Source organism: Chelon labrosus (assembly GCF_963514085.1).
Source record: "Chelon labrosus genome assembly, chromosome: 13".
Taxonomy (NCBI): domain Eukaryota; kingdom Metazoa; phylum Chordata; class Actinopteri; order Mugiliformes; family Mugilidae; genus Chelon; species Chelon labrosus.
The window spans coordinates 214,801-239,541 of record NC_140346.1 but is presented as its reverse complement, the minus strand read 5'-3'; positions in this window follow the sequence as shown (position 1 = coordinate 239,541).

Genomic DNA, 24,741 nt, shown 5'->3' with positions numbered 1-24,741 from the left:
ATTAATCCCCGCAATCCGCAATACTCTCCTGTTACCGGTAGGAGCGCTAGTGCAAGAAAGGAAAACGACCAAGTGGGTCGTTTTACAGTGCATGTACAAACGACCACCGTGGTCGTAGAAGTTGGAGGACTTGTTGCATTATTTTTATCCTCCACGAAAGTGGGCGTTCAGCCAATTGGACGGCCGCAGGCCCCCTCTCGTGGAGGATAAAAATAATGGTTTTCCCCTCATTACACATCCCTTGGATACAAATTCATGCATTTGAAATGCATCCAATCTGGTTTAGTAGTGACTTAGAGATCTGTAACCCACCTGTTAAAAATCCTAGACCAGGGGTCGGCAAGTACGTTTGGCCTGGGGCCAATTTTTTTCCGAGCAACTGAATGGCGGGCCAAAACATCACATCAATCAGAAACATTGTGAAATGGATGACCCTTGAGCGGCTGGATGATGCCGAGAAAAGTAGCAGACTCCGGTTTCTCAGTTTCCGTTACATTTATTTAAACCCAAACGCAACATAGCAGCAACAAACAAGCATGGCATATATCCAGTGAGATCAGACCTGCAATCCAGACAGATTGTAAATGGCGCCTTATGTACTGTGTCTCCGGCTCTAATCATTGGACTCATCCATTCAGAGGTAAGTTAAAATATTATCAATTTGCTGTCTTACCAATGACAAAATATTCCCCCTGTCAATAATCCATAATATTTACAATAAGTGATATTTGCTGCCATTCTGACCCAAATAAACATATATAAATATAAATACAAAATATAGAAATAAACACCAAAATTAGAAATCCCCCACTTCCTGTCCTGCCGCTTGGTCTCTCCCGGAACGTATATGACCGTGCCTGTGCGCCCGGTGGAGTCTTTTGGCCGCGCACTCTGGAGAGGACACGGACTGGACAGGTAATTGTTAACACAAACAACTCGCTTATTTCGCTATCGCACCTGATTGCACCTTTACCACTTAACAATATGCACCACAAGTCTTTAAAATTACATTTGCACGCTTATCGTTTACTATTTCCAATAAATATATATATATATGCATAATTTTTTCAGAGCTTAACTTCCCTCTCTTGCAGGCGGAGCCGAGTGTGCACCCCCGCACCCGCCCGACGGCACGTAACCACCCGTGGCCACGAGGTTACTTAAAAATTCTTTAAACATTCAATAAAGTCATTTACGTATCTGTACCAAAATGTGCAAATATTTAGCAAATAAAGTGCTATCGTGACTAAAGTGCAATGTGCAGTTATTTCAAAAACTCAAGTTATTGTTGTGCAAATTACCCATGTGCAATATTTACGTGTAACGAACTGTGCTTCGTTACAAACATGCTGTTTTCTTCTCCTTAACAAAACGTTTTCCCCCCATCTATAGGCTACTATTATATCTTGAACAAAAAAGTAATTTAAGAAAGTCATTCATTTAAAATAAAGTAACTTCAGTTTGCTACAGACTGTTATTGGTGTTACTGCTTTAGCTCCACTCTATGGCTGCGTTATGAAAAAGCTTGTATTTATTCATTAATTTTTGTGTGCATTTCGCATTTTGGCCTGTCCCGGCATATTTGTAAGTAAACAAATATACGCGCAAGAAAAATCCAAACGCGGCTGGCTTGACTCGCTTTCTGTGAACGACCGCACTTGACCGCAGTTCGTGAGGCCGTATTTCAGCTGGAGCTTATTGATTTCAATCAGTGGATGACTTTTGGATGACATGCTCAGATGAGTACAGATGGGTCAAGAAACTCGCCTTTTATGTGCTGACGATGTTTCCCTCCACCTACAAGTCACCTTTTCTACGATGAATGCCATTAAGACGCACGAGAGGGATCGCCTGACGCACAAAAATCTGGAATGACTGCTTGCGGGTGAAAGTCACATCCAAAAGATCGTGACTGAAGGGTGATGCCAGTTGTCCCATTAAGTCAGTAATCTTTTAAGCTTGTCATTACCGTTTTTGTTAGTCATATTCATTGTTCCTTTATTTAATTTAAACAGTAATTTATTTTTTCGCTTTTTCCTTTTTTGCTCTGTAATTTCAAGAGCGCATATGTCCCACGTTCCCACCACAAGCCGGTGTGCGTCCTGAATCAAGAAAATTACGCTTTTATTTTATTTTTATCTTTTCTAAATAAAAGGTCTGAATTCTCTACGGAATTGTCGTTTTTGTGATAGTAAATAATTTTAAAACTTTTTTCTTTCAAATCAGATTATCAATGTCATCTGGCGGGCCAGATATTACTGGAAGCGGCCGCCAGTTGCCGACCACTGATCTATACAGTATGTGACATCCTCTGTCCATAGACCCTAAATTTCGCTAAGGAACAACTATGATTTGTGTAGGGAAACCAAATTCTGACACAAGTTTCTGCAGTAGCTACATTATATTTCTGATGTTAGAAGCATTATGAGTAATGTTATACTGCAAATTGAAAACATGACATGTTTGTACCTTGTAGGTGCCTGACTACATAGTATGCACGTTGTGTACTACATGCATACTGTTACATAATGCACTTTTTTTTTTAATCTAACTTGGCTACACTAACTTATCGCGTCTTCCTATATCTTCAGATATAGGCTGTTGTATACAAAAACAGAATGTGGATCATTTTACCAGGTATTACAAAATGCCTGTGTAGCAGAGATCTGTGGGTTGTAATTGACATTAATACAACCAACCAGTGGGGGCGCACAGACCTATAAAACGGGTGATCCCCTTCCCCTCCGCCAGTTCTCTCGCTGCTCCCCGACTGGGTACGTCATTTCCGGTTCGGAACTTCTGCCTCGGGCAGAGCGTCTGATTGGGTGCCTCCTGTACTCCTGTGTGTGTGTGCTACTTAAATGGCCTTCGGGGGTGAGCGTCTCACTCTCTCTGCACAGTTGATTGCTGCTAGTTAGCGGCAGCTAATTATCATATGATCACAGGTAGATGGTAGCTGTGCAGCACGCTCTTCTCCCTGCGGTGTGTTATGACTAGCCAACCCTGCTAACTGGTATGTAGCCCCTTGACCTTAACCAACTTTGGTACACCTATGCTATCTATCATTAACCGATTTATTGGGTCCGCAGATCCCCGTGGTCAACGTGGATCTCGGGAACGGGTGACTTCAGCATCAGCTGACAGGGCCGTGTGACGCTAATCACGCTACACATCGTTACGAGCTACGGGGGACCGCTGCTGTTTTGCTTTGCTGCTTTACTATTATTGGCTTGATGCTGTGCTTTATGTATTGCATCATTTTCGCTGCTTTTATATTGTCTCTCCTGGTGTTTAGCTGCCCGTTGGGCGGCTCGGCCGTAGATCGTTTCGTGCATCAAGGAGATTCACATTTAATGGTTGATAGTGGGGTGAAGTCCCCTTTATGTTCGATTATTTTGTTTCTTTCTATAGTTTACTCAGTTTATTCCGCCTGTTTATTGGATTTGTTATTTTTCTTTATTTTTGATATTCTGTTTGGTGGATTCCTTTGTTTTTTTCATTATTCCTTTCTAGACCTGGCAATTGACCTTTGGCTAAGCCCCGCCCTAGAATGTAGATTGACCAATCACAGCCAAGAGAGCTGCCACAGGGGTCCGACACTTTTTCCACAGCTCTCCATTGACTTTAACGCAGGCGTCTCATATTTTCGGTCTCGGCAGGCTATACTGTCGGTATATATCCAGCATCCAGGGTATGGATAAGCCCAATGATGTGCGCGCAAAACCCTGTGGAGCTAACCAAAACATCACCGTTACAGCTTAAGTTGCATAGTTGTTGATACGCTAGCACACGCTGAAGAAATACAACGTTATACGTGCGTAACGTTAGTCCGTTTGCTTCGTAATAACGATTATAGAAGTGAATAGAGACGTACCCAGCTTTGCATGAACGGTGTTGCTCCTTGATATTGATCCCAGAGCCTTATAGACAACCAGAAAACCACAGCCCAGAAGAGAATGTCGGACGTAGCAACAGTAACTAAGGGGGGCGGGGCTTAGCCAAAGGTCAATTGGCCGTTTGTATTTTTGTTTTGTTTATTGATTGATATTGTTTGCCAACTGCCTGTTTGATTAGAGTTTGGGTGTTTTTGTTATGTTTGTGTGTTAGTGCAACCCCACTGATTTCCCTGTTTTTCTTCTTTAGTTGCTGAGGTCCGGTGGTGGCGCTGGTGGTCTGGTGGTGGGATCCCCCCCGTTTGGTGTGCTGTGCTCCCCTTGGTTCTGGGTCTCTTCACCGATTTTGTGTGTGCATGTGTGGGCGACTGGGATGAGTGTCTGGGTGCTTATTGTTTTAGTTGGGTGTCTCCGTCCCAGCCCTTAGCTCCAACACACCAGGAGCCTCAGCATCCATTTTTTTCCCATTAGTTTCCCCTGAGTGAATGGTGTTTTTACTGTGTGTGTTAGACCATTTTTGTAATAAAGTATATACATAATTCCTTCACAAGTGAAATGTGTCTCTTGCCTTGAGTAAAACGAACCTGTCCTTAAGGTTACTTAATACTGTCTGTCTATCTGTCTTGCAGTAGGACAAAGTGGAAAAACTCCTGGGAGCCAAAAGACAACATTCAAAGCTTACATCCTGAAATAGACCGTTACTGTGTCATATTGATTTTGTTATTGTTGCTGTGTTGTATGGCAGTTATGGAGACTGACAGGGGATTATGCCATATTGTGGAAATCAAAAATGTTCAAGTATAGACATGTTTCTTTTTTAATTAATTTTTATTGTTTGATTCAGACTGGTATTTAATTTAATTTAAGCGGTCGAGTAAATATCGACACTGCGGTCACAGTTGTCGTTTTGCGTGCACCCAAATTACGACTCACTGTTACGTTTGAGGGTGAGTAGCTCAAAGTGATCATTAGATCATTTAAAAGTGTGTCATCAGTAATTTTATTATCACTATATGTATACCTGTCAAACTGTTTCAGTGAGAACAGTCTCATTCCAGCCTTCTCTTAACCCATAGCCTGCATCACTGTTTGATTGGCCATGATTTCTACAAAGGAACATAACATGCATATAATAGTAAGATACTGACTGGAAAATAAGGGGTAAACATGAAGTTAAACAGACAGGTAGCCCCTTGATTAGACAGTTTTGCTGATGTCATCCAGCATCAAAAGGACTTAAAGTCAAATCTAATTTTATTTCTATCGCCCAAAATCAAATCAATTCAATTTGTCCCAGGGGGTTTACAATCTATACAGTATGTGACATCCTCTGTCCTTAGACCCTCAATTTCACGAAGGAACAACTTCTATGATTTGTGTTGGGAAACTAAATTCTGACATAAGTTTCTGCAGTACATTATATTTCTGATGTTACAAGCATTGTGAGTAAAGTTATACTGCAAATTGAAAACATGACATGTTTGTATCTTGTAGGTGCCTGACTACATAGTATGTACGTTGTGTACTACATGCATACTGTGTTACATAATGCACTTTTTTATCTAACTTGGCTACACTAATTTATCGCGTTATCTTCAAATATAGGCTGTTGCATACACATACAGAATGTGGATCATTTTACCAGGTATTACAAAATGCCTGCATAACTGAGGAATCAATGTGTCACTGGAAACTGTACATTTTCCAGTAATTTTCAAACAATTTAACAGTAATACTTAATGCTGTCTGTCTGTCTGTCTTGCAGTGGGACAAAGTGGAAAAACTCCTGGGAGCCAAAAGACAACATTCAAAGCTAACATCCTGAAATAGACTGTTACTGTGTCATATTGATTTTGTTGTTGTTGCTGTGTTGTATTGTTTGTTATTGTTGCTGTGTTGTATGACGGTTATGGAGACTGACAGAGGATTATGCCATACTGTGGTAATCAAAAATGTTCAAGTATGGACATGTTTATTTTTTAATAATTTTTAATGTTTGATTCAGACTGGTATTTAATTGATGACAAGAGTGAAAATCAGTTATATATTCTTTGATATAACTGCTTTACGATCTGTTTTGCTTGATCTTTGAGGAGGCAGGCTACATGAATGATAAATGTTAATGTCTGGTAATGTTTTAAAATAAAATACCTGCCACCTGTCTCTGTCTGTGTTCATTTCCATTCAATTCAATTTCATGATTGTTAACAGTTTATAAATTAGCAGCCTGAATAGGTTTGTTTTCACTAAAAAAGGGTGAGGGGTTAACAGACAACTTCATCCAATCACACCCAATACAGTGGCTTAGCCAGCATAAAAGACAAGCCCATGTTATCAAGAAGTACGTTCTTATCCATCAGCTATGCTTATATTGCTTGTTAATTACTAAGAATTGATTTAGTTTTGATTAACATTTATTGTTAAAGGCATAAGTCGTGAATCTGTAGTTACACTATAGGTGAGGATAGAAGTTACAATATTCTGAAATCAAGGAATGCCCCTGTCGCATATCCTCATTAGTGTTTTGTTGAGATGCTGTTTTTTCATTGAAACACACGGGTGTCAGAAATGACCTATTGGACATCATAACAACGGTATGTGTAACTGATTTACTCAAAGTCCCTTGACAAATAGCTGTTGTGATGTTAGTTTACACACGGGTTGAAGATGTCTGGTGGACTTAATTAATTGGCAAAAACAAATGAGCAGATACAATATAAATTACTAATTCAGTTGTAAATCTGTCAGATATGATTACCTTACATGATTTTTCTCACTGTTATTTAAAAAAAAAAAAATAATAAAATCCTCTGAATCTAAGCCTGTGCACAGCTGTGTCCATGAAATGTGAAAATCCATACTTTGTTGTAGGACTATAATAAAGATATCATTGGAAAGGGCTCAACCTGGGGAATAGCATATGTTAGTTAGGGGATTGTAAATGGCTCCTTCTTTGAACTATTGACCTTTGAACCCTGACTTCTGAGAAGTTCTGAAGGGCTGTAATTCTGCATCAAAAGGGGCTATAGACATGGGACAAAGTGCTGTAGAAAGCTTATGAACTCAGCTGTGTGACTATACCGAGTGGATATAGACAGAGAGTGGGGGCGCTGTTCAAAATGGTAAACATATCTTTTCACCCACTTGACAATTATATACTTAACTTCTGGTCACAGAAATGTGTTTCCCACACCCTTAATCCCCCGGCTATGTATTCATTTTATTATTTATAACCTCCTATTCTAGGAAATCACTAATCGTTGTAGAAACTACAAATCCCTTGAGCTGCGACATGTCGCTTGATACCAAGTCACGTGATATTTGTAGTTTTTCGGTTTTCAAACACATGTTAAAATAGGGTTGTAAAAAAGATATACTGATTACATCGAATATGTGTAATGAGGGAAAAACCATTATTTTTATCCTCCACGAGAGTGCGCGTTCAGCCGGATCAATTGGACGGCCGCAGGCCCCCTCTCGTGGAGGATAAAAATAATGGTTTTTCCCTCATTACACAACCCATTCGAGCTTATTATAATAACACCTGATCCAAATCCTATGTTGCAGTTCAATATTAAGTGAAGAACGGGCGTTTTCAGTGAAAATGCAAGAAAGGCTCTCTCTCTGCCTGAGCGTCTATTTTTCTGTCCACACCACATTAGAGACTGTCCTCCTCGAAAAAACGACCACATGAGTCGTATGTACAAGCGGTGAATTATAACCTCATGTTACGTTTCAAACTTAAGCGACCTCTAGCGGTCGAGTAAATATCGACACTCCGGTTGTCATCTTGCATGCACCGAAATTACATTTGAGGGTGACTCGCCGCTCTGTTTTAATTCGCGCTCTAGAGCTGTTGATACGTCACTTAATTAAGTTTTAATATTTTTTCATGCGAGAAAGTAACCGTGTAGATCCCGAATATGTGATCAGTTTATTCAAATAACGCCTGTTTGGAAGTTTGCTTGGACGTTTTCGGAGAAGTGAAGCGCCACCTGTGGAACCGGGGGCGGCGGGTCATCTCAGAGACGAGCCGCCGGCCTCCTGAGGTGATCGGCCGGTCAACCTCCGTCGTCATCCCGGGGTAGAAAACGAGCCGATTAGTGTGAAAATACTACCCACACCCTCAAAGTGAATGCTACTAATGCCGTGTTACTCAATGCATTCGTTAAACCTGGCACATTTTAAACTGTATTATTAAAAGAAGGCTTATGAGATCGACAGAAGGCCTGGTGACGTAGTTGGACTCATTCGATTCCTGTCTATAGCTGTCTGCCGTGGATTGTCTGCGTTCGGTTTCTGCCGCTCAACCAAGCTCCAGCAAAGCGTCATAATATTTTCAAATAAACGACTCAAATGCAGTGTTGTGTGTCCTTTCTTAACTGAAAGCAACTATAATCACTGCCATTACAAGTTCGGCTGTAGTTAATATTTCATATGTTAATCAGATAAACCAATCCTAACCCTATCTACTGTTCTATAAAGCCAGAGAACCAAACTGTATTGCTTTTTGGCGTAAATATTGGGTGGTTCTAAACACATCTTAAATAAACTATCGTTACTTTTTCTTAACATATATCAGTTTAAAGCAATGTCATCGCTAGTTCGGCAGTACTAGATATTTGATGTAATCAGTATATATATCTTTTTTACAACCCTATTTTAACATGTGTTTGAAAACTGAAAAACTACAAATATCACGTGACTTGGTATCAAGCTACATGTCGCAGCTCAAGGGATTTGTAGTTTCTACAACGATTAGTGATTTCCTAGAATAGGAGGTTATAAATAATCAAATGAATAATACATAGCTGGGGGTTTAAGGGTGTGGGAAACACATTTCTGTGACCAGAAGTTAAGTATATAATTGTCAAGTGGGTGAAAACATATGTTTACCATCTTGAACAGTGCCCCCACTTTCTGTCTATATCCACTAGGTATAGTCACACAGCTGAGTTCATAAGCTTTCTAGAACACTTTGTCCTATGTCTATAGCCCCTTTTGATGCAGAATTACAGCCCTTCAGAACTTCTCAGAAGTCAGGGTTCAAAGGTCAATAGTTCAAAGAAGGAGGCATTTACAATCCCCTAACTGACATTAGGCGTGTTCGACTTCATGCAGATCTGTGCAGATCTGACTTGACGTGATGCATGCTGGGTTGAACAAGTTCATTTTAACCAATCATATTCGAGGTCTATGAGCATGAACAACCCAGCATGCATCACGTCAAGTCAGATCTGCACAGATCTGCATGAAGTCCAACAGGCCTATTGTTAAATCCCAAGTCCCCACCTCACCTGTCTCCTCCTCAACTACCTCATCACTGACCACACCTACCTGGACCACACCCCCCTACCTTATATAATCCGGCCCTTCAGCCCTTTGACCCCTCTCTTTTCCCTCCAAACCATCCCACGAGAACAAAGAGATACTGGATGTGAGTTGTATGGGCTTTCACCTTTCTGATATTCATTTGGTTGATATTGCATATTGTTTGATTTATTCATTGTTTGTGTTTCATGATAATAGATTCCTAAGTTTAATCCTTTACCGGTAGAAAAAGGTGATTGTGGATGCATTACTGATGCAAGTGTAAAGACAACCTCATTTCTTATAATATATTTGATACTCTCTAGATTTATAATATTTCCTTTATTATTTTTTGTATAGACAAAATCATCCACCTTTATCATCCACCTCTACCATTCAGCTTTACCATTCATCACCAACAAACAACTGTTCAACTTCATCAGAATAAACTATTGGAACTTGGAACGCTGTCCGGATCCTGTGTTTAAATGTGCAGCTCCTTCCTGGCCCCACATTAGGTCCATCACTGCTTGGCGTACTATTGTGTTTCCGCCAACACAGAGTTGCTGTGAGTGGAGACATTAAAGGAATGTTTCACCAAGTAAGGCTCTTACCAGAGGACAAACCACTTCTCAGGTTTTTGTGGCGTGACATGAAACGGAAAGAAACACCAACAGTCTATGAATGGCAAGAACTCCCATTGGGTACAACATGTGCTCCCTGCTGCACAACATATGCCGTCCAGAGACACGTGCAGGATCACAGTAAAGGCAACGAGGATGTGGTTTAAACTGTTCTCAAATCATTCTATGTAGATAACTGCCTTAGGTCACTTTCCTGCCCCAACAAAGCAAAAGAGCTTCTTCTGAATATGAGAGCTCTGTTTTCCTCTGGTGGATTTGAAATTAGGCAGTGGGCAAGTAATTTTCCATCGGTTGTTGATCACCTACCATCAGCTGCCAGATCAGACAGTGCTGAGCTCTGGCTGACCCAAAACCGGACAGATCCTGTAGAGGGTGCACTAGGGCTTAGCTGGCATTGTGTTTTTGATACCTTGGGCTATAGGAACAGACGTGTATCCTACCAAACTCTAACCATGAGAAATGTATATAAAGTACTGGCTTCACAATATGACCCGTTAGGCTACATTATCCCATTCACCACTAGAGCCAAAGTCCTGCTCCAACAGCTCTCCAACAAGCAATGGGATCAGCCAATACCCACAAGTGACTTGCAACATGCCTGGGACGAGTGGGAGAGTGAACTCCCGAACCTGGCCTACATCTCCTTTCCCAGGTGGCATGATGGTGACAACCCCCATGTTTCATCAAAGGTAACAGAGAGAGAACTGCACATTTTCTGTGATGCTTCAGAAACAGCATATGGTTCAGTGGCATATATGAAAACAACAAACCAGCTTGGGGAAACTAATGTCTCATTTGTAATGGCCAGATCACGTGTTGCTCTTCTGAAGCAGCTGACTATACCGCGCCTGGAGCTATCTGCAGCCCTGACTGGAGCCCAACTAAGTAAACTGATCAAATCGGAGCTGACAGTCCCCTTTGACAGAACGTTCCTGTGGTCTGATTCCACTGTAGTACTAACATGGCTTCACTCTGAATCCTGCAGGTATAAGGTCTTTGTGGCCAACAGAACTGTAGAGATACTTGAACTAACCTCAGCCAGTGAATGGAGGTATGTTGACACAAAGCAAAACTCGGCAGATGATATTACCAAAGGTAAGTCACTCAAAGAGCTGACTAGTACACATCGATGGCATAACGGTCCTGCATTCCTTCACCTTCCTGCTAGTCAATGGCCTGTCTGTCCTACTCCAGCTAAAGAGATAACCACAGCGTTGAGGAAACCTCTTTTCTGCGGTCTCACACAAACCGCTAAGCCATTTGACTTACCTGATCCAAAGGAATACAGCTCCTGGACAAATTTGTTAGATGCTACCTATCAAATAATGCAAACCTCAACCTGTCATTCAAATTCTGACCCAACAAGCATATCAAGAACCAAAGCAGAAATTGCACTAATCTCTCATGCTCAAACTGAGAGTCTCCCAGAGGAATTTCAAGCACTGAAATCTGATAAAGAAATTTCCCCCCAAAGTCGTCTGTTACCTCTCTCTCCCGAGTTTGATGAAACACTGGAAGTGATAAGAGTGGGTGGCAGACTTAGACAGAGTAAAGACCTTGATCTTGATACCATCCATCCCATAGTTCTTGACCCTAAACATCCTTTAACACCGCTCCTCATTCAGGACTATGACATGCGACTCTTGCACCCAGGACCTGATGGAGTATTTGCTGAAATACGCCGTACTTACTGGATCCTCCGAGGCAGACAAGCTGTTAAGAAACATCAATGGTCATGTAAGGAGTGCAGAAAATGGCGAGCAAAACCAGTCTATCCAAAAATGGCAGACCTACCTTCTTCCAGGCTGAGGTTATGGAAACCCCCTTTCTGGTCTACAGGAGTAGACTGTTTTGGCCCCCTAAGCATTAAAGTGGGACGACGGATAGAAAAAAGATGGGGAATACTGTTCAAGTGTATGACCACCAGATGCATTCATATAGAACTATTGAACAGCCTTGACTCTGACAGTTTTCTTATGTCCCTTAGGCGTTTCATTGCACGCAGAGGATAGCCCTTTGAGCTCCTTTCTGACTGTGGCACCAACTTTAAAGGAGGAGACAGAGAACTGAGAGATGCATTTGCTGCCGTGAATCCACACCTGAGAGAACAGTTAAGTAAATCCAAGATACAGTTCCACTTTAATCCTCCAAACGCCCCCCACTTTGGCGGAATGTGGGAAAGGGAAATCGGGTCCATGAAAGCTGCTCTCAGAGTTTCAGTAGGAAGTCAAACTGTTTTTGAGGAGGTCTTACACACAACCCTCGTGGAGATAGAAGGAATTCTGAATTCCAAGCCAATTGGATATGTATCCTCTGACATAGCAGATCCTGACCCTATCACTCCGAATATCCTTCTAATGGGGCAGCGAGATGCTTCCCTTCCACAAGCTGTGTATGCAGATACTAACATGCTTGGACGGCGACAATGGAGGCACAGTCAAGTACTAGCTGATCAGTTTCGGTCCTGTTTCATTAAAAACTACCTTCTCAACCTACAAATACGGAGCAAGTGGCAAAGGGACACTCTCAATCTGAATGAAGGAGCTGTAGTACTCTTAATGGACCCCCAGTTGCCTAGAGGTTTATGGCCTGTAGGAAAAAAGTGTCACGCATCCTACCCAGTCATGATGGAAGGACCCGAACTGTAGAAGTTATATCTAAGGACAAGAAGTTTATTAGGCCGGTGGCCCGACTTGTCATTCTTTCACCACTTGAACATGACTCCAAGGACTAACTTGTGATTTGTTTAAATATTTAAATATTTCCTTTATTATTTTTTGTATTGACAAAATCATCCACCTTTATCATCCACCTTTACCATTCATCACCAACAAACAACTGTTAAACTTCATCAAAATAAACTATTGGAACTTGGAACGCTGTCCGGATCCTGTGTTTAAATGTGCACCCAACATCTGATGTTCAGTGAATCAGCGACATAAGGATACACCTAGTTTACAGTTTTTTCAGACATGCTATTCCCCAGGTTGAGACCTTTCCAATGATTATTTATTATAGTCCTACAACATAATATGGATTTTCACATTTCATGGACACAGCTATGCTCAGGCTTAGATTCAGAGAGCCTTTTGCAGGCTCAGCCCATGAAATAAGTATTTTTTTTATTTTATTTTTTTAAATTACAATGAGAAAAATCATGTAAGGTAATCATATCTGACATTTTTACAACTGAATTAATAATTTATATTGTATCTGTTCATTTGTTTTTGCCAGTTAATTAATTCCACCAGACATCTTGAACCTGTATGACACACAAACCTTTGTTATGATGTCCTATAGGTAATTTCTGACATCTGTGTGTTTCAATGAAAAAACAGCATCACAAAACACTAATGAGGATATGCGACAGGGGCATTCCTTGATTTCAGAATATTGTAACTTCTGTTCTCACCTATAGTGTAACTACAGATTCACGGCTTATGCCTTTAACAATAAATGTTGATCAAAACTAAATCAATTCTGAGTGATTTACAAGCAATATAAGCACAAACATTCAGCTGATGGGTAAGAATGTACTTCCCGATGACATGGGCTTGTCTTTTATGCTGGCTAAGCTACTGTAATGGGTGTGATTGGATGAAGTTGTCTGTTAACCCCTCACCTTTTCTTAGTGAAGACAAACCTATTCAGGCTGTTAATTTAACCGTAAACAATCATGAAACTAAACTGAATGGAAATGAACACAGACAGAGACAGGTGGCAGGTATTTTATTATCAAAAACATTACCAGACATTAACATTTATCATTCATGTAGCCTGCCTCCTCAAAGATCAAGCAAAACGAATCATAAAGAAGTTATATCAAAGAATATATAATAACTGATTTTCACTTGTCATCAATTAAATACCAGTCTGAATCAAACAATAAAAATTAATTAAAAAATAAACATGTCTATACTTGAACATTTTTGATTCCCACAATATGGCATAATCCCCTGTCAGTCTCCATAACTGTCATACAACAGAGCAACAGTAACAAAATAAATGACACAGTAACAGTCTATTTCAGGATGTTAGCTTTGAATGTTGTCTTTTGGCTCCCAGGAATTTTTCCACTTTGTCCCACTGCAAGACAGATAGATAGACAGTATTAAGTATTATTGTTAAATTGTTTGAAAATGATTGGAAAATGTACAATTTCCAATCACTCATTGATTCCTCAGTTTTGTGGTCGGGGGAGTTATAGAGAAGTCTGTGTATGGTTATATTATCATGGAGAGAACAGTCACCGACAACGCCACCTGGGGAATTTCGCGCAAGGAAGTAGTTTTGAGTCCCAGCCACCTTAAGGACACACAGGTTCGGTTTACTCAAGGCAAGAGACACATTTCACTTGTGAAGGAATTATGTATACACTTTATTACAAAAATGGTCTAAAACACACAGTAAAAACACCATTCACTCAGGGGAAACTAATGGGAAAAAAATGGATGCTGAGGCTTACCGGTGTGTTGGAGCTAAGGGCTGGGCGGGAGACACCCAACTAAAACAATAACAAACAATAATAACTAAACACCAGGAGAGACAATGTAAAAGCAGCGAAAATGATGCAATGCATAAAGCACAGCATAAAGCTAATAATAGTAAAGCAGCAAAGCAAAACAGCAGCGGTCCCCCGTAGCTCGTAACGATGTGTAGCGCGATTAGCGTCACATGACCCTGTCGTCACCCGTTCCCCAGCAAGACCTAATAAATCGGTTAATGATAGCTAGCACAGGTGTACCAAAGTGGGAAAGGTCAAGGGGCTACATACCAGTTAGCAGGGTTGGCTAGTCATAACACACCGCAGGGAGAGGACAAGAGCGTGCTGCACAGCTACCGGCATCTACCTGTGATCATATGATAATTAGCTGCCGCTAACTAGCAGCAATCAACTGTGCAGAGAGAGGGACAGGTTATTATCTTACTGGTCCGGCCCGCTTGAGATCAAATTGGGAATGTATGTGGCTCTCAAACTAAAATGAGATCTAGCAGAACAAGTATAGAGACAAGTCCACTGTCTGAAGCCATGAGGAGAACGTTGGTAACTTTAATGAGAGAAAAAAGAAGCTCAGGCCGAGAGGAAGCTTTTTTTTTTGCATTTTGACTGAAAACGCCCGTTCTTCACTTAATATTGAACTGCAATATATGATTTGGATCAGGTTTTATTATAATAAGCTCGAATGGGATGTGTAATGAGGGAAATACCATTATTTTTATCCTCCACGAGAGTGGGCGTTCAGCCAATTGGACGGCCGCAGGCCCCCCTCTCGTGGAGGATAAAAATAATGGTTTTCCCCTCATTACACATCCCTTGGATACAAATTCATGCATTTGAAATGCATCCAATCTGGTTTAGTATTGATTCAGAGATCTGTAACCCACCTGTTAAAAATCCTAGACCAGGGGTCGGCAAGTAAGTTTGGCCTGGGGCCAATTTTTTTCCGAGCAACTGAATGGCGAGCCAAAACATCACATCAATCAGAAACATTGTGAAATGGATGACCCTTGAGCGGCTGGATGATGCCCAGAAAAGTAGCAGACTCCGGTTTCTCAGTTTCCGTTACATTTATTTAAACCCAAACGCAACATAGCAGCAACAAACAAGCATGGCATATATCCAGTGAGATCAGACCTGCAATCCAGACAGATTGTAAATGGCGCCTTATGTACTGTGTCTCCGGCTCTAATCATTGGACTCATCCATTCAGAGGTAAGTTAAAATATTATCAATTTGCTGTCTTACCAATGACAAAATATTCCCCCTGTCAATAATCCATAATATTTACAATAAGTAATATTTGCTGCCATTCTGACCCAAATACACATATATAAATATAAATACAAAATATAGAAATAAACACCAAAATTAGAAATCCCCCACTTCCTGTCCTGCCGCTTGGTCTCTCCCGGAACGTATATGACCGTGCCTGTGCGCCCGGTGGAATCTTTTGGCCGCGCACTCTGGAGAGAACACGGACTGGACAGGTAAGTGTTAACACAAACAACTCGCTTATTTCGCTATTGCACCTGATTGCACCTTTACCACTTAACAATATGCACCACAAGTCTTTAAAATTACATTTGCAATTTATATATATATATATATATATATATATATATATGCTTAATTTCCCTCTCTTGCAGGCGGAGCCGAGTGTGCACCCCCGCACCCGCCCGACGGCACCTAACCACCCGTGGCCACGAGGTTACTTAAAAATTCTTTAAACATTCAATAAAGTCATTTACGTATCTGTACCAAAATGTGCAAATATTTAGCAAATAAAGTGCTATCGTGACTAAAGTGCAATGTGCAGTTATTTCAAAAACTCAAGTTATTGTTGTGCAAATTACCCATGTGCAATATTTACGGGTAACGAACTGTGCTTCGTTACAAACATGCTGTTTTCTTCTCCTTAACAAAACGTTTTCCCCCCATCTATAGGCTACTATTATATCTTGAACAAAAAAGTAATTTAAGAAAGTCATTCATTTAAAATAAAGTAACTTCAGTTTGCTACAGACTGTTATTGGTGTTACTGCTTTAGCTCCACTCTATGGCTGCGTTATGAAAAAGCTTGTATTTATTCATTAATTTTTGTGTGCATTTCGCATTTTGGCCTGTCCCGGCATATTTATAAGTCAACAAATATACGCGCAAGAAAAATCCGAACGCGGCTGGCTTGACTCGCTTTCTGTGAACGACCGCACTTGACCGCAGTTCGTGAGGCCGTATTTCAGCTGGAGCTTATGGATTTCAATCAGTGGATGACTTTTGGATGACATGCTCAGATGAGTACAGATGGGTCAAGAAACGCGCCTTTTATGTGCTGACGATGTTTCCCTCCACCTACAAGTCACCTTTTCTACGATGAATGCCATTAAGACGCACGAGAGGGATCGCCTGACGCACAAAAATCTGGAATAACTGCTTGCGGGTGAAAGTCACATCCATATCTCCTGACATCCAAAAGATCGTGACTGAAGGGAGATGCCAGTTGTCCCATTAAGTGAGTAATCTTTTAAGCTCGTCATTACCGTTTTTATTAGTCATATTCATTGTTGCTTTATTTAATTTAAACAGTAATTTCTTTTTTCGCTTTTTCCTTTTTTGCTCTGTAATTTCAAGAGCGCATATGTCCCACGTTCCCACCACAAGCCAGTGTGCGTCCTGAATCAAGAAAATTACGCTTTTATTTTATTTTTATCTTTTCTAAATAAAAGGTCTGAATTCTCTATGGAATTGTCGTTTTTGTGATAGTAAATAATTTTAAAACTTTTTTCTTTCAAATCAGATTTTCAATGTCATCTGGCGGGCCAAATATTACTGGAAGCGGGCCGCCAGTTGCCGACCACTGATCTATACAGTATGTGACATCCTCTGTCCTTAGACCCTAAATTTCGCTAAGGAACAACTACTATGATTTGTGTAGGGAAACTAAATTCTGACACAAGTTTCTGCAGTAGCTACATTATATTTCTGATGTTAGAAGCATTATGAGTAATGTTATACTGCAAATTGAAAACATGACATGTTTGTACCTTGTAGGTGCCTGACTACAAAGTATGCACGTTGTGTACTACATGCATACTGTGTTACATAATACACTCTTTTTTTATCTAACTTGGCTACACTAACTTATCGCGTCTTCCTATATCTTCAGATATAGGAAACAGAATGTGGATCATTTTACCAGGTATTACAAAATGCCTGTGTAGCAGTATAGAGATCTGTGGGTTTTAATTGACATTAATACAACCAACCAGTGGGGGCGCACAGACCTATAAAACGGGTGATCCCCTTCCCCGCCGCCAGTTCTCTCGCTGCTCCCCGACTGGGTACGTCATTTCCGGTTCGGAACTTCTGCCTCGGGCAGAGCGTCTGATTGGGTGCCTCCTGTACTCCTGTGTGTGTGCTACTTAAATGGCCTAAATGGCCTAGCAGCAATCAACTCTGCACAGTTGATTGCTGCTAGTTAGCGGCAGCTAATTATCATGTGATCACAGGTAGATGGTAGCTGTGCAGCACGCTCTTCTCCCTGCGGTGTGTTATGACTAGCCAACCCTGCTAACTGGTATGTAGCCCCTTGACCCTTCCCACTTTGGTACACCTATGCTAGCTATCATTAACCGATTTATTGGGTCCGCAGATCCCCGTGGTCAACGTGGATCTCGGGAACGGGTGACGTCAGCATCAGCTGACAGGGCCGTGTGACGCTAATCACGCTACACATCGTTACGAGCTAGGGGGGACCGCTGCTGTTTTGCTTTGCTGCTTTACTATTATTGGCTTGATGCTGTGCTTTATGTATTGCATCATTTTCGCTGCTTTTATATTGTCTCTCCTGGGCCCGTATTCCTAAAGATTCTAAGAATCCTCTAAGAGAGCTCCTATCTTAGCCTAAAAATTCCTAGCTAGGAGTCTTAGCTTAGGAGTGATTCCAGAAAATTCTCAGAGAACTCTGAGCAAGGAATGGACAGAAACTCTTATCTTAGTGAGGAGGTGTGGTTGACCCCGTTGCTAGGTATGAGTCATCATTTCAAGAGGTGTGATTGGTTGATCCTAAAAGCTAGATAAAAATACGCTTTTGGTGATAATTGGCCTAGAATAGACGTCAAATTAATAGACTTAATAACAGAATCTAATCTCTATGAAGACTGTATAATTATAAATAATACTTTACATAAAAATAAATAAATAGTACGTACTTTAAAAAGTATCCTATAAAATGTGTGATTAAACTCAGGCCACCACCACAGTATTCACATGCTGATAGTTCTATTTATTTGCTTTCATTCATTTGCCACACTGGTAACATTTTGCACTTCACCTATTTGGTATTAACAAGAGTAAAATGACTCAGCTTTCATCAATTTCTGTGATTGCTAACCGGTCTAGAAGAAGCAGTGTTAGTTGATGTTCAAATCTTCCACAAACCGAACAGCAGTGGAGAAGAAATGAAGTAGGAAACCCAACTGGACAGAGGAACTGTGTTTGCTTCTGGATCAACTGGTCAATGAGAATAAAAGTGTTTAGAGTAGATTTGGCCCAAAGTCATCACTGCTGCATTGTTGCATTTTTGCATTTTTCCTGTTGCTAAATACCTCAGTGTTGTGATGACTTTCATTTCCGATGATACAGTAGTCCCTCGCTATAACGCGGTTAACCTTTCGCGGCTTCGCAGACTTTTTTAGTGCAATTTTGCATGCTTATTTTCTTTTCTTTTCTTTTTTTTTTTTTTTTTTTTTTTACAGCGCATTGTTTCTTGCATCCTGATTGGCTAAGGGACTGTAGACCATTGTCAATCAATCTCCTCGTACGGTGTCTCTTGTACAGTACAGAATGCGTTCAGCTTGCCAAATTTACATATACAGTATCTTTGATCGCTGGCAGTGTGACTGAAGTGCGGTATGTTTGTAAGTTATTGAGAAAAGTGTATAAAGTGTGTAGTGAGGGGTTTTGCAACCGTAAAACATTTATAATCATTGTAAAAAATAAAACTGACTACTTCGCGGATTTCGCCTATTGCGGGTTATTTTTAGAACGTAACTCCCGCGATAAACGAGGGACCACTGTATTGCGATTGTAACAAGCTTGATTGTCATTCTGTGCTTGGAGAATATCTCTCCTGCCTCTTCTTTCAGACATTTTCTCCTCTGCTTAAGAAATTCCTAAGGCTCCTAAAAGTCCTCCTCCCTGCTCTTAGCAGATCTCACCTTAGGAGCACTCTTAAGAGCTAAGATTCTTTAGGAATAGCTTTTATCTTTACTAGGAGCTGCTCCTAACTTTGAGAGGGAAACGTCACGATTCCAAGAATTTTCTTAGAATTTGGCCACTAGGAGCAACTCTTAGCGCTAAGAATCTTTAGGAATACGGGCCCTGGTGTTTAGCTGCCCGTTGGGCGGCTCGGCCGTAGATCGTTTCGTGCATCAAGGAGATTCACATTTAATGGTTGATAGTGGGGTGAAGTCCCCTTTATGTTCGATTATTTTGTTTTCTTTCTATAGTTGACTCAGTTTATTCCGCCTGTTTATTGGATTTGTTATTTTTCTTTATTTTTGATATTCTGTTTGGTGGATTCCTTTGTTTTTTTCATTATTCCTTTCTAGACCTGGCAATTGGCCGATTGTATTTTTGTTTTGTTTATTGATTGATATTGTTTGCCAACTGCCTGTTTGATTAGAGTTTGGGTGTTTTTGTTATGTTTGTGTGTTAGTGCAACCCCACTGATTTCCCTGTTTTTCTTCTTTAGTTGCTGAGGTCCGGTGGTGGCGCTGGTGGTCTGGTGGTGGGATCCCCCCCCGTTTTGTGTGCTGTGCTCCCCTTGGTTCTGGGTCTCTTCACCGATTTTGTGTGTGCATGTGTGGGCGATTAGCACGAGTGTCTGGGTGCTTATTGTTTTAGTTGGGTGTCTCCGTCCCAGCCCTTGGCTCCAACACACCAGGAGCCTCAGCATCCATTTTTTTCCCATTAGTTTCCCCTGAGTGAATGGTGTTTTTACTGTGTGTTTTAGACCATTTTTGTAATAAAGTATATACATAATTCCTTCACAAGTGAAATGTGTCTCTTGCCTTGAGTAAAACGAACCTGTCCTTAAGGTGACTTAATACTGTCGATCTATCTGTCTTGCAGTAGGACAAAGTGGAAAAACTCCTGGGAGCCAAAAGACAACATTCAAAGCTAACATCCTGAAATAGACAGTTACTGTGTCATATTGATTTTGTTATTGTTGCTGTGTTGTATGGCAGTTATGGAGACTGACAGGGGATTATGCCATATTGTGGAAATCAAAAATGTTCAAGTATAGGCATATTTCTTTTTTAATTAATTTTTATTGTTTGATTCAGACTGGTATTTAATTGATGACAAGTGAAAATCAGTTATTATATATCTTTGATATAACTTCTTTATGATCTGTTTTGCTTGATCTTTGAGGAGGCAGGCTACATGAATGATAAATGTTAATGTCTGGTAATGTTTTGAAATAAAATACCTGCCACCTGTCTCTGTCTGTGTTCATTTGAGACTGTCCTCCGCGAAAAAACGACCACATGAGTCGTGTGTACAACTGCGAATTACGACCTCATGTTACGTTTCAAACTTAAGCCACCCAGAGCGGTCGAGTAAATATCGACACTGCGGTCACAGTTGTCGTTTTGCGTGCACCCAAATTACGACTCACTGTTACGTTTGAGGGTGAGTAGCTCAAAGTGACCATTGGATCATTTAAAAGTGTTGTCATCAGTAATTTTATTATCACTATATGTATACCTGTCAAACTGTTTCAGTGAGAACAGTCTCATTCCAGCCTTCTCTTAACCCATAGCCTGCATCACTGTTTGATTGGCCATGATTTCTACAAAGGAACATAACATGCATATAATAGTAAGATACTGACTGGAAAATAAGGGGTAAACATGAAGTTAAACAGACAGGTAGCCCCTTGATTAGACAGTTTTGCTGATGTCATCCAGCATCAAAAGGACTTAAAGTCAAATCTAATTTTATTTCTATCGCCCAAAATCAAATCAATTCAATTTGTCCCAGGGGGTTTACAATCTATACAGTATGTGACATCCTCTGTCCTTAGACCCTCAATTTCACGAAGGAACAACTTCTATGATTTGTGTTGGGAAACTAAATTCTGACATAAGTTTCTGCAGTACATTATATTTCTGATGTTACAAGCATTGTGAGTAAAGTTATACTGCAAATTGAAAACATGACATGTTTGTATCTTGTAGGTGCCTGACTACATAGTATGTACGTTGTGTACTACATGCATACTGTGTTACATAATGCACTTTTTTATCTAACTTGGCTACACTAATTTATCGCGTTATTTTCAAATATAGGCTGTTGCATACCAATACAGAATGTGGATCATTTTACCAGGTATTACAAAATGCCTGCATAACTGAGGAATCAATGTGTCACTGGAAACTGTACATTTTCCAGTAATTTTCAAACAATTTAACAGTAATACTTAATGCTGTCTGTCTGTCTGTCTTGCAGTGGGACAAAGTGGAAAAACTCCTGGGAGCCAAAAGACAACATTCAAAGCTAACATCCTGAAATAGACTGTTACTGTGTCATATTGATTTTGTTGTTGTTGCTGTGTTGTATTGTTTGTTATTGTTGCTGTGTTGTATGACGGTTATTGGAGACTGACGGAGGATTATGCCATACTGTGGGAATCAAAAATGTTCAAGTATAGACATGTTTATTTTTTAATAATTAATTTTTAATGTTTGATTCAGACTGGTATTTAATTGATGACAAGAGTGAAAGTCAGTTATATATTCTTTGATATAACTGCTTTATGATCTGTTTTGCTTGATCTTTGAGGAGGCAGGCTGCATGAATGATAAATGTTAATGTCTGGTAATGTTTTAAAATAAAATACCTGCCACCTGTCTCTGTCTGTGTTCATTTCCATTCAATTCAGTTTCATGATTGTTAACAGTTTATAAATTAGAAGCCTGAATAGGTTTGTTTTCACTAAAAAAGGGTGAGGGGTTAACAGACAACTTCATCCAATCACACCCAATACAGTGACTTAGCCAGCATAAAAGACAAGCCCATGTTATCAAGAAGTACATTCTTATCCATCAGCTGTGCTTATATTGCTTGTTAATTACTAAGAATTGATTTAGTTTTGATTAACATTTATTGTTAAAGGCATAAGTCGTGAATCTGTAGTTACACTATAGGTGAGGATAGAAGTTACAATATTCTGAAATCAAGGAATGCCCCTGTCGCATATCCTCATTAGTGTTTTGTTGAGATGCTGTTTTTTCATTGAAACACACGGGTGTCAGAAATGACCTATTGGACATCATAACAACGGTATGTGTAACTGATTTACTCAAAGTCCCTTGACAAATAGCTGTTGTGATGTTAGTTTACACACGGGTTGAAGATGTCTGGTGGACTTAATTAATTGGCAAAAACAAATGAGCAGATACAATATAAATTACTAATTCAGTTGTAAATCTGTCAGATATGATTACCTTACATGATTTTTCTCACTGTTATTTAAAAAAAAAAAAAAAAAATCCTTATTTCTTGGGCTGAGCCCTCAAAAGGCTCTCTGAATCTAAGCCTGTGCACAGCTGTGTCCATGAAATGTGAAAATCCATACTTTGTTGTAGGACTATAATAAAGATATCATTGGAAAGGGCTCAACCTGGGGAATAGCATATGTTAGTTAGGGGATTGTAAATGGCTCCTTCTTTGAACTATTGACCTTTGAACCCTGACTTCTGAGAAGTTCTGAAGGGCTGTAATTCTGCATCAAAAGGGGCTATAGACATGGGACAAAGTGCTGTAGAAAGCTTATGAACTCAGCTGTGTGACTATACCGAGTGGATATAGACAGAGAGTGGGGGTGCTGTTCAAGATGGTAAACATATCTTTTCACCCACTTGACAATTATATACTTAAATTCTGGTCACAGAAATGTGTTTCCCACACCCTTAAACCCCCGGCTATATATTCATTTTATTATTTATAACCTCCTATTCAAGGAAATCACTAATCGTGGTAGAACCTACAAATCCCTTGACCTGCGACATGTCGCTTGATACCAAGTCACGTGATATTTGTAGTTTTTTCAGTTTTCAAACATATGTTAAAATAGGGTTGTAAAAAGATATATATACTGATTACATCGAATATCTAGTATTGCCGAACTAGCGATGACATTGCTTTAAGTCGATATATGTTAAGAAAAAGTAAAGAGAGTTTATTTAGGATGTGTTTAGAACCGCGCAATATAGATTTACGCCAAACAGCAATGCAGTTTGGTTCTCCTGCTTCAGTAGGCTTACAGGCAGGGTTTGGATTGGTTTATCTGCTGAACACATGAAATATTTACTACAGCCGAACTTGTAACGGCAGAGATTATAGTTGCTTTAAGTTAAGAAATGACACACAACACTGCATTTGAGTCGTTCATTTGAAAATATTATGAAGCTTTGCTGTAGCTTGGTTGAGCGGCAGAAACCGAACGCAGCCAATCCACGGCGGACAGCTATAGACAGGATTGGAATGAGTCCAACTACGTCACTATAAGCCTTCTTTTAATAATACTGTTCAAAATGCACCAGGTTCAACGAATGCATTGAGTAATACAGCATTACTAGCATTCACTTTGAGGGTGTGGGTAGTTTTTTTACACGACGGAGGTTGACCGGCGGATCACATCAGGAGGCCGGCCGTTCGTCTATGAGATGACTCGCTGCTCCTGTTCCACAGGTGTCGCTTAACTTCTCCGAAAACATCGGAGCAAACTTCCAACCAGGCGTTATTTGGATAAACTGATCACATATTGGGGATCTGCACCATTACTTTCTAGCATGAAAAAATATTAAAACTTAATTAAGTGACGTATTAACAGCTATAGAGCGGGAATTAAAACAGCTTTCAGCCTGCTTATTACGATGCCGCTAGAGGGCACTAGCGAGGCTAGTCACACCCAAACGTAACACTGGGTCGTAATTTGGGTGCAGGAAAAACGACAACTCTGGTCGTTCTGTCGTTCCGTTACAAAACCCAACTACACAACAAAATATTAGATAAGTGAGCAAACTGGACCAGACAGAATACAGAATTCTAGGCCAGAGTCTGCTGGTTTTGTTTACCCATAGCAACGGTTGCTATGCGTCGCAGGTTGAAAATGAGATCGCAGAGACAAGTTAAAAAAAAAAAAAAAAAAAACGTAAGGAAAAAGTAGGCACACTAAATAGACATTGTAAATTGAAATACTATCGACAAAATATTCCACCTAAATTAAGGCATGTTTTAAGCCTACAGCAAATATGCAGTCCTGTAACTCCAGTAATTATGTCATTTTAATGTAGGCTATACTTTTTTAAAAAAAAAAAAAATC